The following is a 16,471-nucleotide window of genomic DNA, read 5'->3' on the forward strand; positions in this document are numbered from 1 at the left end:
GGTTGTGTAGGCCTTAATATGAGTATAAAAATGAGGAAGTCTATAAATTAAATGATTAAATGGTAGACCATAACCAGTCTGATAAAATCTACAATTATTCATATTTTAAATATCCCTCCAAGAGGATGTTTTTACACTATATAGATTATATTTAAAATCTTTGTTTATTAGTGTATATAGATAGGAGTCACAAAGCCATTAGAATAGATATGTATATATTTTTAATGGCTTTGTGACGCCTAACAGATACATTTTTCTGGGATGTTTTAGCTATTTAAAACTCATAATTCTTAGAATCCAATCAGTCTGTATTCAAGAAAAGGTTATCTCCTTATGCTAGTTGTGAAGCTGGTGTACTGAGGGGAGGACATATAAATGAACTTCTTCCTTTCCAAATGTTCCAAAACTCCCTTTAATGTTTTAGTTGCCTTTCTATCATTAAGAGTAGTCAGGAAGCAGGAATTATGCTGTCTTAAGCATGAAATAACTCTCCACACCTAGCGGTTGCCATGATTTGTTCCAGTAGTCACTGGATACATTAGATACTGATTTTTCCTTTTGGGAGAAGCATGTCACCTCTCAAAATCTGATCCAGGTCGTCCAAATGAGGTTGGCAAGTAAAGTTATTTGTTATGTGGCAGCACATCAAACTTGCAATTACTTTAAGGATCAGTCAGAATAATGCCTTCTATATTTTTACTCAGCTGATTATTGAAAAAATATTAAAATTGAACATAACAATTATACATCATCACTGAACAAACAGCTATTTTTCAACATAGTTTCCATCTCTGTCAGTAGGCTTTTCTCACTTCTGAACAAAGTTATGTATCCTGGCCCTGAATGAGGTTCTGTGAGAAAGTAATGCCTCCTAATTCTCATTTCCTAAGTAAGCCATGAGCATTATGTTTCTTCTTATTGTTGACTTCTTGTTTAAGAAGTGCCACAGTGAAGTCAGAGATCTACATTAAGACCCTGAAGAAACTGAAACACTGCATGCAGAGTCTGTCCTAACCAAGAAATGTCTGAGGTTCTGCATCTGCACAACAGTGGTTGCCTACTTCTCATCTTGTGCACCACAGAGGCAATACTATTGTTTGGATGAACTGTGCTGCCCCATGTTTCATACACCATAGAAAATGAAGGCCAGGTTATGGGGAAAATATTTTTGGCATGACAGTGAAGTGATAGAGGCTATATGATAGTGGCTATGCAACAAGGATAAGAAGGTATATGATGTCAGGATATGTGCACTTGTTCAGGAATGGATTTTGGGTTACTTTTTTAAAAATTGGGGATTTTTTTTATCAAAGAAAACTACGATCCCTGGTGGTTAGCAATGATGTGCACATTTTCCACTCGAGTGTAATATTTTCTTGATGAGACCTAATTCAGCAAAGAAATAGGAATTATCTTCTGACTAACTTTGGTACTCATCAAGAATGGTATTTTAAAATGCAGGGCATGTACTATCCTGTGAAATATGTATATAGCTGTGCTATCTCTCATCTCAACATGGAATTATATTACACCTTCAAAGGATGCCTTGTATGAGGATGGATAAATGGGGAATCAGGTTCTGGGTTCTAATAGTGAAACTTTCATACACACTATAATACACTTTAATACACACATTTCAGTGAGAAAAAATGTATCTGAGGTGTTTTCCTGTCTTATTTATAAACATGGCAAAATACCAAACAGCAGAGCTTTGTTTTAAAATACCTCTCCTTGGGGGACAGAACTGAGAGTTTATCTATTTAGCAGAGAAAAACCTGACAATTCCATAACTAGTGCATCTAGTTAAAGGATTATTTCCTTAGATCTGTGAAGGTATGAGGCATTTTCAATGCAGCTTTGGCTCCAGCTCCAGGGTGGTTGGAAGTGGCTTGGGTTCGGAGCTAAGTTTTGTTAAAGTGACCTTCTGCTGTAAAATGTTGTACTGCTTGAGCAGAATGTCAGCTTGTTGTACAATGATGGCTAAGTCCCCCTGTAGAAATGCAGTAGGATACATAAAGAGGACTGTAGGAAATAATGATATCACAGGAAGAATTAAATACCTCCTAATTGCTGTCTGGCCATTTATGGGGCTAAACTTCCCCCATGCAGATAAATCTCAGTCAGGTACTCCAGAGGGCAAGGGGGAAACACACACACACACACACACACACACACACACACACACACACACACACACACACACACACACACACACACACACACACACAGTACGAGTGAAATCCTGAGGCTCCAGTCTGACACCCAGTCACCAGCTCCTCAGCAAGCTTCCTAAAGGCATTCCCACTGCTGAGTAGTTTCTTACAGCAACGCCATCTCTGCTTGATTAATTAAAAAACAATACCCTCCTTCTTCACAACCTATTAATAATAAAATGAAACTAAATGAAGTTTATATTGGATTCTTGAGGGTAATCTTTTTAAAGATTAGATTAAGCAAAAACAGATAATAGACTAGTTTTGAACTGTAATAAATTAAAACTCTTCAGTAACAGCTGCTCATCACACACAAAAGGAATGGGTTTTACATGAACTAGATATCATAGGGCACTTTTACACATGCTCTGGGTGTGAGGGGGCAGCACTTTAATTAAAGTGGCTTCAAGAGCTGCTCTAATTAAAGCACTGCAGCGTCTCATGTATCATCATTCTCACACTTTGTAATGGTGGAAAGGGTGCTTGGACTAAAGCTCATTTGAAGAGCTCTAGATAATGCACCCCCGCTGCCATTTTGAAGCACAGGGACACTGATACAGAAAATGTGGGAGGCTTCTGGAGCATAGTAATTACCATGCTCCAGCAGACCTGATTAATCAAATCTGCTCCAATGTGCTGTAATTATAGCGCATCAGAGCAATCTCTGCATTTGTGTACAGGCACAAATAATTATTTTGCATGTCTCTCTCATTTATACACAGCACTTTGGTTTTCTATCCTCATGGACAATGATAGTACATTTTGCATAAGAATGACTAATAACAGATTCTACTATCAGAAAAGCGTGCCTGAATTGAATCAAAAGTACTGCACATATACCAGTATATTTCAGGGCAGAATTTAGCTTTGATGAGTTAAGCTTCATATACAACCCCTTCATGATGTAGTGAAAAACCATGATAACCATTCTATAGCTGGGGAAGAAAGGGAGAGAGGCACAAATAGGTCTGCAAATTTTACATCCAAGGTTATACTACTAATCACTGGGAGGATTTGGAATATAATTTAGCAGCCTCTGTTCCTAGTTACATACTCTAGTTACTGATTTAAACTTACTGCAGCCTTTATTACTCTGAATGGCTTTTAAAATTTTGAAATATAAAAATTGAGAATAATATAATTATCAACTGAATTTCAAAGCCCTCACTTTGGTGAAGCTAACTTGATAGACATTTACATAATTGTAAAAATATATACATTTACCACATGCTGTAGGTGATAAATTACAGAGACACATGCTAAATTAATTTACCATGCATCTTTGAACACCTGTCCTCAGTAATCCATCTCTCTGGGAATTATTCTAACCTTCCAGATTTCTCAGAAGCTCTAAAGAGTGATGTACCTTTTTTATTATTTTTCTTTAATTAACCTAGTAGAGAAATATGTCATTCTTCCTTAAAATATGAAATTACCATCCCAATACATCAGACAAATCGATATTCAGCTTTACTGTACTCAGATGGTATATAAAGTTTGCAACCTTCCAGGATAGCAAGAAGAGTTCTGCATAATTATAAAAGAGAAATTCTTAGTTTCCAGGGGCATATGCAGTTCTTGTTTTAGCCTTGAAAACGCCAGTCTTTAAAGTTCTGACATTTTAATTTAGATGTTAGAAAAAGTTATAGTTTCCTATGATTACTATATATGTGATGAACATAGTGGTGAAGTTACACATTATATTTAAGACCATGCTAAATCTATGGAATATTAAGCAGTGTTAAAATTAGAATGTGCTGTATGCAGTCACGCACTGAGAAATAATATCATTTCTTGCCTGTACAACTCTGATTTGCCACTACATGGCTGGTGACTGGAGGCATGTCTATGTGCCAGGGCACCTGGGTTCTACCCCTGCTCTGGGTGGGGAGTGCATGGAGCAGTGCATCCCAAGGTGCTGTGGGACTCCAGATTGCTCATTTTATGGCTCTGGAGCAGGAACACATAATAGGATGAGGAAAACGAGAGGAAGCTGAATGACAAGAACCCAGCAATGGTACATGAGAAATTACTATTCCCTGCACCTTCATACTGAACTGCTGGACAAGCTCTGTGCCAACAGAAAGCAGAAAAGTTGACCCAGATTAAAACAATAATTGTAGGAGGCATACATAACGTACAGGATGTTTTTGAAAGACCCTGGATCTCAAACTATGAAAATTTTCTTTGTATCACATGCAACTGGTATGTTTGGGAATAAGACTTTTTTTTTTTCCTGTAGGGTTAATTGTTTGTTCTTTTTCACCTCAGAGGAATATGTGCGCCATCTAAAATGCTCTGTAAAACTGGACATAAAATTAGACATAATTGTATAGAATTCCTCCATATTTAGCTAGTAGCCTTCACTGATCTTTAGTGTCTTCGAGTCGAAGCATGTTCATACCTCTCAGGCATAGATAAAAGGAAAAGAAAAAGGGGGGAAAAAGAGAGAAAAGAAGAAAAAAAAAGGAAAAGGGTAGTCCTTTAATAAAGGCACTGAATGGAACCCAATACATGGGTTCAGTTCCCGTCTCTTTCAAAGTTTTCACATATTACTTCTGGCAAATCATATAAGGATAAATCTTCAAAGGTACATTTCAACACCTGTAAGAAGAGAGTGAAAAATTTGGTTTTTTTAAGTTAAATATTTGGTATACCCATGCTGTGTTTGAAGAGAACTTGATTTCTTTGTAGAAAGTTTCTGAAAAGCCCGTACTTCATGGCTTCTGCTAGTTACTTCTAGAGCCCCACCTCCCCCTTCAACATTATATTATTGCTTGTTTGTTTTCTTGCTTGCTGCTTGTCTTTTGTTTTGTTTTATGCTATCCTGAAAAGGACAGTGGGAGTTTGGCTATGGTGCACTAGTGCTCCTAATAGCATTTACAAACCACTTACACATGTATCTCTTGGGTCTAGGCATGCAGAGTCAAAGCAGTCTTTACACCTAGAGTAAGGAAGGAATTCTTCCCTAGGTGTGATTAACAAAGATAATTGTTTGCTTGTTTGCATTTTTGTTTTGTTTTGGTCTTTTTGTGATTTCTTCACCCTTCACCCTTGTTATAGTGTGTGGTCCTCTTCAAGAGCTCCTAAAAAAATTAGAGGTGTTTAATGGCTTTGCAAATGCTTATTCATGGCACATAAGTTGTCTGTAGGGCTTGGCAATAGTACATCAGTGCTTCTGAAGATGACATTGCTCCCTGGACTTGGGTGCCAAACATATGTTTTGAGAATAAGCATGTAGAAGATCACTCCAGGGATAATGTTGTTTGAAAAATTCAAATGAGGAATTTCTTTATAAAGGAATATTTACTTGACACATTAGTAACAGTCCCCATTTTTCACCATGTCTACAACACAAAATTTGATGGAGGGGACTTCATTCAAGATCAGTTTCAGACCTCTGAATAGAATCTTTGTGGGTAAGAAACAGTAAAATGTTTAGCAAAGGTAAGCATTCTTGTATGTATTGTTTAAAATGCTTTTTTACCATATTACTGAACCAAACAATTTTCTTTTTCTGGTCACCTTCATTGTTTATTCTAAAGGTAGTATATTTTTTACCTAGATAGAAGATACAGGAACTTTTTTTCCTTCATCAGGTAATGTTCTGCCACTGTTTCTTTGTTGGCTGATACATGGAGCATTTTGATTAAGCTCAATGAATCATTTATGGCAAAAGGAGGATTACCATAATATGAAGCCTGAGATGAGGGTGATGAATGTGTGATAAAATTAGGGGAAAGGGAATCTATAAGAGGTTATATGCCAAAAGAGGTGCTTTATTTGTGTGTGCTATTTTTTTAATAGTATTTGAAAATATCCCAAGAATAAGCAAACTTTCTTAACAATAAGAGTAACTTTCAATATTTAAAGACTTAAAATAAAAATGTTGGGTTTTTTAGGCCATTTTCAAAATCTATTTCAGCAATATTTTATTTCCTTTACAGAAGTCTATTAATGGAATACATACACATCCAGACTTATATATACATATAAACACATACATACACACTTGTGTGTTTAATATCTTTAATGCAAATATATGATTTCTGTTTCTACTTTAAGTCCTGATAGACACAGGTATTTCTTAAAATGTGATTAAATTTAAAAAGTGCATTAGCTGCTTAATTAATCATTTTCTCCTTCATTAAAGCCATGATAGCTGTGAGTGAACATTTACATATAATTGTACCTTAACAGCAAAAAACTCAAGAGATATACTGAAACAAGGGTCTTTTAAACAAGAGTAAGCAATTAATTATGCAATATGACAGAGTTAATATATAAGAGTTATTATAATCATAGTAATACTTTAAACTCAAGAAAATGTAACTTGTCCAAGTTACAATGACATCTTGTGGTAAACACACAAACTGTTGGTTTCATAAATCTCTTCAGCATGTATTGAATATTTTTCTGTGATTAATTCTAGTGGCACATTTTGATTTTAAGGCATCTACAAATGCACTGTATTGCATAAAACAAACACATAGTTTGATTTTGTGTTTAAAATATTTGTAGATTTGCAAAAATACGTAGCATGTATTTCTAGAAAGAAAGATATTTTAAAGAGACATGCTTATTACTTAAGTCACAGCTATTAAAGGTTTGATACATTCATTACATCTTTTAAGAAGGAACAATATTAAAATTAAATTTTACATCACTCTCTGAAACAATAGACAATTTTTAACAATTCTCCAATTGTCAGAAAAAATTTTACTAGCAAACAAACAAAGAAAAACACCCTCAAAGCCCATTTTTCCAATTTGTGTTTTAGGAATTGTTACAAACTCTGTTTCAGTCAGATAACTACTTGTGATTAATGCATAGCCTATCTTATCTTAAACTGACATACAGATTTAGGTGCTTGCTTGCAATGCATTTTTAAAAGTGGTGCAAAGGGTAATTTGTTATTATGACTGTTTCTGTACCTAATTGAATTTGTTGTGGCATTTCTTTCTTGGTTTGTGTGCTTGTTTATTTCATAAGAAGAAAAGCTGGAGAGTTGAATAATTTACCTTTGCAAACAATTCTAGAGATTTTGAAGCAATTTTTAATAGTCAACTTATCATTAATCTTTTACGGTTTATAAATTATTTTGCATTGAAATAAGTGGCAAGTATATTTGAAAGAAAATTTGGCTCATTTTGTTTGTACCATTGTCTTCTGTTATTTTTAGCCCTTTCTTTCTGTCATTTGCTATTTATTTTTTGCCTTGAAGCATTGCAATCAGAAGTCTAAGCAGTGTGAAATCTTATATTTATTTAGGAGGCAGTAGACTGGAAGACAGAACTCCTGGATTCTATTCTTAGCTCTGCTGCTCTCTGGTCTCACTGTATGACATTGAGTAGACTTTTTAACCTCTCCCTGAATAAGCTTACTAACTCATAAATTGGGAGTTAATAAAGTCAAGTCAACAGGATTGTTTTTACTAACAGTAAGGTTAGTTAGGTAATTTGACTAATCAGTGCATGATGTTCATTGATATAACATTTATATACAAGGACAGGTCTAATTTCCATATGTTCAACAAATCTTAGCTTGTTGCCCCTAAAAATGGCCCACAGGTATTCGCTATACTTGAAATACTTGGTGACAAGACAGTAATCTTGTTGCTATGGAAGCAGTAAATCTGGCAGCTGTGACTTCTCTTCTTGCTATTGAATATACCACTGTTTCAACTATGTGTGCAACTTTGAAAGGACAATGATGAAGAAGAAGAAGGATAAATTAGCTGTTGATGAGTTCCATCCTGCTGTGGTTAGCCTTCCAACCAGTATAGAAGCTAGCTTGTTTATAGCTAACATGTTATCTTTCTCCCAAAGTGCAGTCCACTCCAGTGTGAACATACCCTAAGTCAAATGTAAATCATGAACTTTGTTTTTCATTTATTATATGCAAAATGAATTACTGCAACCAAGAGAAGAAGTTAATCCTCACAGGTTAGAGGACATTTTACAATACAAAAGATTGTTTACTATTGTTTCTGCTTATGTCCTAAGGAAATATTGAAGTGGAATCAATCTAGGTGGTTGAATATGTATGGGGAAAGAATAAATAAAAAGTTCTGAGACTTGGTATAATTAAGCCAAAGCTACTTTAAAAGATATGCAAAATGGAAAATATAGAGACATTGTTTAAGGGAAGGGCTCTTAGGAATTGTTATAAGGCTACACTTCAGACCAGTGCTTGAACTAGGTAGATGTACCAAGAGATTCTTGTCTTTTTGTATTTATATACTTGTCTAAAAATGTATATCAAATATATTTGTAATTTCTCTTTAATTTTTACATTAGTAAGGTCTAGTGTTCATCCTTCTCTTCTTTTACATCTGTGATAAACTTCTACATTTGTGACATGCCTTTGCAAAAGAAGGAGTGGTCCTACCAATATTCCTATTTTGACCAAACAACAATGTGAAAATTGAGTGCAACTGCAGACTGTTTGGTAGGCAGTTCTGATGGCACACTGTCCTGGTTCTACTTCTCTTTTCTAGCAACTCGTTGCTTTGTCCCTACTTCTGTGTGCTACTTATGCTTCTAAACTACTCTTACTATTTTACAGAAGGATGCTTCTATTATTATCTGAAGACTTCTTACTGTTTACTTAATGGCTGATGTATTTGTTTTTTAACTCAGTAAATTCTTTGTCTTCTCAGATGTGGACAAAAGTATGGTTCATGTGTTTATAACTGAATTTGTAACTAAAGCTAATAAAATTATTTTCATTCACTTTCGATAACTGTTGGTATCCACTGAATGTGATACTGAGATGAATTCTTCATTATAACTGAGATTCCCAGATGACATCCTTTATCTAAATACATCAGTACTGCATGAATATTTCAGAATAACTTAGAAGTGCAAGATCATTTCTCCTCCTCTTCGATTTTTTATCAGATAAGTCATGCATAAAGAAGTATAGTCTCTTTTTCATATTCACACAAGATTCCTAAGAGTTTTATTGACAAAAGATATCAAGGAGGAAACTGATCTCCTTAGATTTTCCTTTCTTGTTTCCTTTCCTACTCCCCTGATCGTAATTCTCCTCCTCCGTGTAAACCTCGTGCATTATAAAATGCATGATTAATTACTCAGGCACTTATAAAAGCACAGCATGATTAAATAACAGTATTTTCATTAAGTTGAAATGAAGGTTTCCTGATTTTATTTCATAAACTTTCAGAATGCTAGGTTTAAAAACTTCAGCATCTGAAAACCAGGTCATGCCCCCATCATAAATGAGTGACTTCTTCTCTGAATTATGGATTCATATTCCTTGCTTGTTCTCCTTCTGGCTTCTTGAAGATTGCATTTTTTGTTGTCCATTGGCCTAGCTCAAGTCAGACAGGAAGAACTCAAAAGTATGATTCCCTTAAGCTACTCATCATATAAATATAAAAAGAACCCCTAGTAAACTAGACATTTGTATAACTATAGTTTCAGAGTTGGTAGGATCAGGAGGGACCTGAGCAGATCATCAAGTCCAACCCCCTGTCATGGGCAGGAAGAATGCTAGGGTCAAATGACCCCAGCTAGGTGATTATCTAGCCTCCTTTTGAAGACCCCCAGGATAGGATAGATTCCCACTTCCCTTAGAAGTTGGTTCCAGATCCGAGCCTCCCTGACTGTGAAGTAGTGCTTCCTGATGTCTAGCCCGAACCTACTCTCAGTCAACTTGTGGCCATTATTCCTAGTTAACCTTGGAAGTGCTCGGGAAAACAGGGACTCTCCCATTCCCCGCTGGTCCCCCCAGTAAGTTTATAGATGGCACCAGATCACATCTCAGCTTTCTCTTGTGGAGGCTGAACAGGTTCAGGTCCCATAGCCTCTCCTCATAGGGCCTGCCCTGCTGCCCCCTGACCATGTGAGTGGCCCTCCTCTGGATCCTCTCAATGCTGTCCACATCCCTCCTGAACTGTGGTGCCCAGAACTGGACACAGTACTCCAACTGTGGCCTGACCAATGTCACATAAAGGGGAGGATAACCTCCTTGGACATCCTTGTGATGCCTCTGTGGACAAGGTGCGGTTAGCCTTACTGACAACGTCCACATGGTGGCCCATGTTCATCTTGGAATCAATAATGACTCTAAGATCCTTTTCTGCTTCTGTGCTGATGAGAAGGGAGTTTCCCAGCCTATAGGTATGCTGCTGGTTCTTTCCCCCTAGGTGTAGCACCTTGCAATTGTCAGTATTTAATCCCATCCTATTCTCATCTGCCTACCCCAGTAACCTATCCAGATCTAGTTGTAGCCTGTCCCTCCCTTCTAGCATGCCCAACTCTCCCCACATTTTAGTGTCATCTGCGAATTGGAACAAGGTGCTTTTCACCCCCTCGTCAAAGTCGCTGATGAAGATGTTAAACTTTGCGAGCCCGAGGACCGAGCCCTGGGGAACCCCACTGCCTATGTCCCTCCAGGTTGAAAATGACCCGTCCACCACCACTCTCTGCGTGCAGCTCTCCAGCCAATTTGTGACCCATCTGACTGTGTAGGCATTGACACCACAGTCACCTAATTTTTTAATGAGAATGGGGTGAGAGACAGTGTCAAAGGCCTTCCTAAAGTCCAGAAAGACTACGTCCACCACAACACTTACATCTAAGCATTTTGTAACCGGGTCGTAGAAGGGTACCAGGTTGGTCTGACAGCACCTGCCCCTAATGAACCCATGTTGGTTGCCCCTTAGCATAATCTCCCCTGCTAGTCCCTCACAGATGTGGTCCTGGATAATTTTCTCAAAGAGCTTCCCCAGGACTGAAGTAAGACTAACGGACCTACAGTTTCCTGGGTCCTCTGTCCTCCCCTTTTTTTAAAATGGGGACCATATTGGCCCTTTTCTAGACCTCTGGCACCTGGCCAGAGCACCATGAGTGCTCGTAAAGCCGTGCCAGGGGTCATGTGTGTATACAAAATATTTAATTTTCTTATGAGAAAACGCATACATTTTAAATGTCCAGAGGAGGGCCACCCGCATGATCCGGGGACTACAGGGCAGACCCTACACTGAAAGACTGCGGGACCTAAACCTGTTCAGCCTTCACAAGAGAAGGCTAAGGGGGGACCTGGTGACTGTCTATAAACTCACTAGGGGGGACCAGAAGGGTTTAGGGGAGACACTGTTTCCCCTAGCACCCCCTGGCATGACAAGGAACAATGGACACAAATTATTAGAGAGTAGATTTAGATTAGACATCCGCAAGAACTACTTCACAGTTAGGGCGGCTAGGAGCTGGAACCAACTTCCTAGGGAAGTGGTGCTGGCTCCTACCCTGGGGATCTTTAAGAAGAGGCTTGATGACTACCTGGCTGGACTCATTTGAGTCCAGTCTTTTCTCCTGCCCAGGCGGGGGGTCAGACCTGAAGATCTACAAGGTCCCTTCTGACCCTACTTCTATGATTCTATGATTCTATGATACATATTAGATGTTTTGTAAAATAAATGGCTCTTACCTGAACTATAGCAAAACTGACTATAATTTAAGTGAGACTAATGGAGCTTTCATTTAATCAGCATTGAAATAACTATTACATAATGGGATCTTTCACTTCATTGGCAATGTGTAGGGGGGGCATGCGAGTGCACTTGCACCCCCTGAGATTGGCGACACACCCCCTGACAGAAGCACTGCCAACACTACTGGCGAGTAGTTGCTGCTTGCCGCCAACACCACCGGTGGCATCTTCAGGCATCTGTGGGTGGTTACCAACCTCTGGTCAGCGCTCACTACCACTCCTGCCACCACTGCCACTGCCTGTGCCGTTGGCAGGTGGTCACCAAGCCCCAATAGCCTCCAGGGGCATGCGTCATTCACGTTTCACTGCTGAGATTATTTCCAGTCCTGGTTTATTTAAGGTTCTTATTAATCTGAATAAGTCTTAAAAAGCATAATTTATCTCTTATTTTTAACATGATAATCATGAGACTGATTTCATGAATATGTTTTCCCAAGATATATCAAAGCCAAATAAGTACAGTCAAAGTTTGGGAATGTCTAGTATATGGAATGTATGATGGTGTGATGCAATGGTGTAAAAGTTTTATTAATATTACTTGTATTAGTTCTAACAGTTCATGAATAATGGAAACATGAATGAGTTTGCAAGTCATCCTAAGGCATTTTTTTTACTTCTTCACTTACCAATTAATTGGATACTTTGAATATCTTATTTACTGTTTTTTTATATATTATCTTTTTCACTATATTATCTGAGTAACTCACAATCATTACTCAGTTCTCCTTGCAACACCTGGTGAGCAAAAGAAGCATTATTGTCACTTCCACACTTACAAATGAAAGGGATAGAGAGACTGGGATTTATATAAGGATAGTAAATTGAATTGGGACTGTAACAGAATTGAAACTAGAACTAAGTTCTTTTGAGTTCTGGTTGGCTGTTTTAAGTTAAAGACTATCCCTACCATCTACAGTACATACCATAGAACATGTCTCTCGGAGTTAAAAGAGTCTGCAGATTTCAGTTAGGTATATCTATAAATTCACATGGAAGACAGAGTTCATACCACACTAAGGTACACACAAAGTAGCACCACACTAAAGTAGCGACACTATTACCATTTTGGGAGCTAATGTTCATCAAACAGTCATGGAGTATCTGAGAATAACATTCATTTGTGAGATATAAACATCCGTGCTATGACTGTTGCTAGGCAAGCTAGCATCTCCCCAAATCTCTGGCCAAATTAATTTCTGCTCTCATCCCTTCCCCCTCTCCCCACCCTATAATACAAACATGCTGTCTTCTGCATTATTGAGACTTATTTGGGCATTTTTCCCCATCAGACAGCCAAAAACCCATTTTCTCTGTTCTCCATGTAGTTCTGGCTTAACATAGCCATTAAGAATCATTTGAGGGTATATGCTGGGGTTTACAAATTATGTAAATTTATACTGCAAAGCCAACAATATCTAATATTGTATTAGGAGCAAAGGGAATACACACAGCTAGTAACACTGTCATCCAGGGCAAACAGACTTCTTAGAAAATGGAACATCACTTCTGCCATTTTGGTACAGAAAAGATTAGCAGAGAACTACAATTTTGAAATAATCAAAGTAAAACAAACAGTCCTTGTAGGAGGCCTAATTGTCTTCAAGTAACAGAATTAGCTGCAAATCTTCAAGGGCTAGGGGCAGACATTCAGAAAGCCTAAGCCTAAATTGATCTGATCTTTTCAGGTTAACTATGCTAAACTAGTCTGTAACAGCACAGACATTCCCTCAGCCTGTTTCAAACTGATTTATGTGCACTGAACATCTGCTCTGTTACAGGCTTAAACCAGTCTCTGATCACTTAAACCAGTCTGTATGTAATGTCTGTCCCTAGCCTTCAAGTTAGAAAGTAGACGTTTCCCCTTGATAGCAGAATTTTATTACCCTACATGTGAAATTCCAGCCAGGAATATCTGTGCAGTGCTTTGATATATTATGTGACATAGATAACAAACTAAAACCTATTTTCCAAAAAGGGCAACAAGAAAAAGCTGTTTCATGAAGACATGCCACTTAGTATGTGTGTCTAGGATAGCAAAGGAGCAGTTAGTAGCTGAGGAAGTTTGGAAGCAATGTAGATGCATTTAAGGAGTAGGATAGGAACTGGAATGTTTGGGAGGAGGTAGAACAGTCCAAGTATAGAACACATGACAGCTTTACATTTCCTTTGATTTTTGTATCAATGGATAAAAAGATATGTCTAGGAATAAGATGGAAGTTCAGGAAATGTATGTATTATTTCCTTAGTTAACAATTAATTATTTCCAGTTGAATTTTGTGTCTATTTGCTTTAATGACAGACTGGAGATAGAAGCCAGAAAGCAACTGATTCCTTGCATCGGCTTTATCTGGCTCTTCTTCAGCAATCCCTCACAGTCAAGGAAGATTGTCTTCCATGAATGTCTTATTTATAGGTCCAAAAATGGCTGACAGAACTGATCTAGGATCAGCAGACTCTGTTGCAACTCAGGCGTGTGTTTCTATTTGGTGTGGGTAGCTCTGAAATTCTTGATTTTGTCCACAACACACTGTTTCTGTCACTCCCGCTTTCCCCTCTCCTCTTATCATAAGGTTTCAAAGTACTGAGATCCTTGCAGTAGACCCTTCCTTCATTTGGGGTAGTCCTGGGTGACAGTCTCCCATGAGTTGATATCAATATTATATTTTCTCAAGTTGGCCTGGAGGACATCCTTGAAGCACTTTCTTATCCCTCCTCTTGAGTGTACTCATTGACTGAGCTGAGAGAATAAAACTTGCTTTCATAGTCTGGAACCAGACAACTGAATGATGTGCCTGGCTCAGAGAAGTTGACATTGGATGATCATTGTCTCCATGCTCATGGTATTTGCTTGCAAGAGGATGCTAATGTTGGTGTATCTGTCTTCCCACTGGATTCAAAGGCTCTTTTGCAGAGAGCATTGATGGTACTTCAACTTGATGTGTATCCTGTACACTGTGCACATCTTAGCTCTGTGGAGGTTACAACTGCTTGATAAACCATGAGATTGGTTTTGCAGTTGATGTTGCAATCTTCAAACACTCATTTCTTCAGGCATTCAAAATCTGCATTTGCACATCTGAGGTGATGTTGGATTTCTTTGTCGATGTTAACCTTCTACAAGAGATGGCTTCCGAGGTACAGGAAATAGTGTTCTCCAGAGTCTCACCATGAATATGAAATACCAGAGCTGGGAACTGTTCATTAACAGTTTGTTGAGGGAGGACTTTAGTCTTCTAAATTTTAAGTGTCAGTCTCATTTTCTTATATGCTTTGGTAAAGGTGTCAATGATTACCTGAAGGACTGCTTCCAAGTAAGCACAGACAACAGAATCATCAGCTTTTCTGGAGCTTGATGGTTGAGGTTGGGTTGGTCTCACTTTTGGCTCAGAATCAGCTGAAATTACACAGCTTACCATCCATTCAGTAGTTCAGCTTCACTCCAACTGGAAGCTTGTTGGTCATCAGATGTAGCATCATGGCAAGGAATATCAAGCAGAATGTTGGAGCAATGATGCATCCTTAGCTACTATCTTAACCTCAAAAGGTTCTGTGATCTGTTACTGAGACCCACCACTCACATACTGCCATTGAGCAGGCAAATAATGGTGGCTAATTTCACTGGACATCTGTACTTCCGAAGGATCCTCCACCAATCTTTTCAGTTGACAGAGTTGAAGGTTTTTTGAGGTCAAGGAGAGCCATGTAGAGAGGTTTATGTTCTTCCTGGCATTTTTCCTGCAGCTGGTGAGCTGTGATGATCATATTAGTTGTGTATCTTGATGCCAGGGGTGACTGGTGCCTCCTAAGTCTGTGGGGGCACAATTGCAGACCAGAACCTGTGGACTGGAAGCAGCCAGCCTGGCAAACTGCAGACCACCAGTTGGAATGCAACTAAAGCTAACTCCACCCCCTGGGCAGGGGGGTAGGCCCAAAACATAGTTGCCATAAGCCCTGCAGGAGGAGCTGTGGCCTCTCCATCTGGCTCTGTGGGGCCGCATTTTGCCATTCTGAGCGGTGCCAAGTGGGGGGCCAATCTAAGGGGGGCACATGCCCCCCACCCCGTGCCTCCCCTACCAGTCGCATGTGCTTGATGCACTAAACCCACACTGAGATTCTGGGAGGAGCTCTTCAGCAAATGGAAGAACAGTCCAGAAGGCTTCTCATAATTATTTTTATTGTGGTGGACAGTAAGGCGATCCCTCTGTAATTTCTGCAGCTGGACTTTTCTCCTTACTTGAAGATTGTTACAGTCATGGCATCCCTAAGGTTATCTTGGAATTCCCCATCATTCCAAATCCTTAAGATGAGGGAATGGAGTTCTGCTATGAGCTCCTTTCCCCAGTGTTTGAAGATTTTGGCAGGTATCCATCAGCTCCAGATGCTTTGTCATTCTTCATCTGCTTGATGGCTTTCCTCACTTCATCAAGGGTTGGAGGCATTCCAAAATTATCTTCTACTGAGTGTTGTGGGATGAAGTTGAGAACATGCTCACCAGCAACACAGTCTTGATTGACAAGATTCTTCAAAATCCTCCTTCCAGCAGTTATCTATGGCTATCTTTTCCTTGATCAGGTCTTTCTGTGTATATGTGAAAGGCTATATTCAGTTACTGAAGCAAGTGGGCATTATTCAAACAGCATATAGAACATATGTCAAACAGCACATGCCAGAAAGCAGAAATCATGCTTGATCTGTGTTACTGATTAACATTGCTATAGAAAATCTCCTGTTATCCTTGC

Source organism: Gavialis gangeticus, unplaced genomic scaffold (genome assembly GCF_001723915.1).
Source record: "Gavialis gangeticus isolate Ggan-Ray unplaced genomic scaffold, GavGan_comp1, whole genome shotgun sequence".
Lineage (NCBI taxonomy): Eukaryota > Metazoa > Chordata > Crocodylia > Gavialidae > Gavialis > Gavialis gangeticus.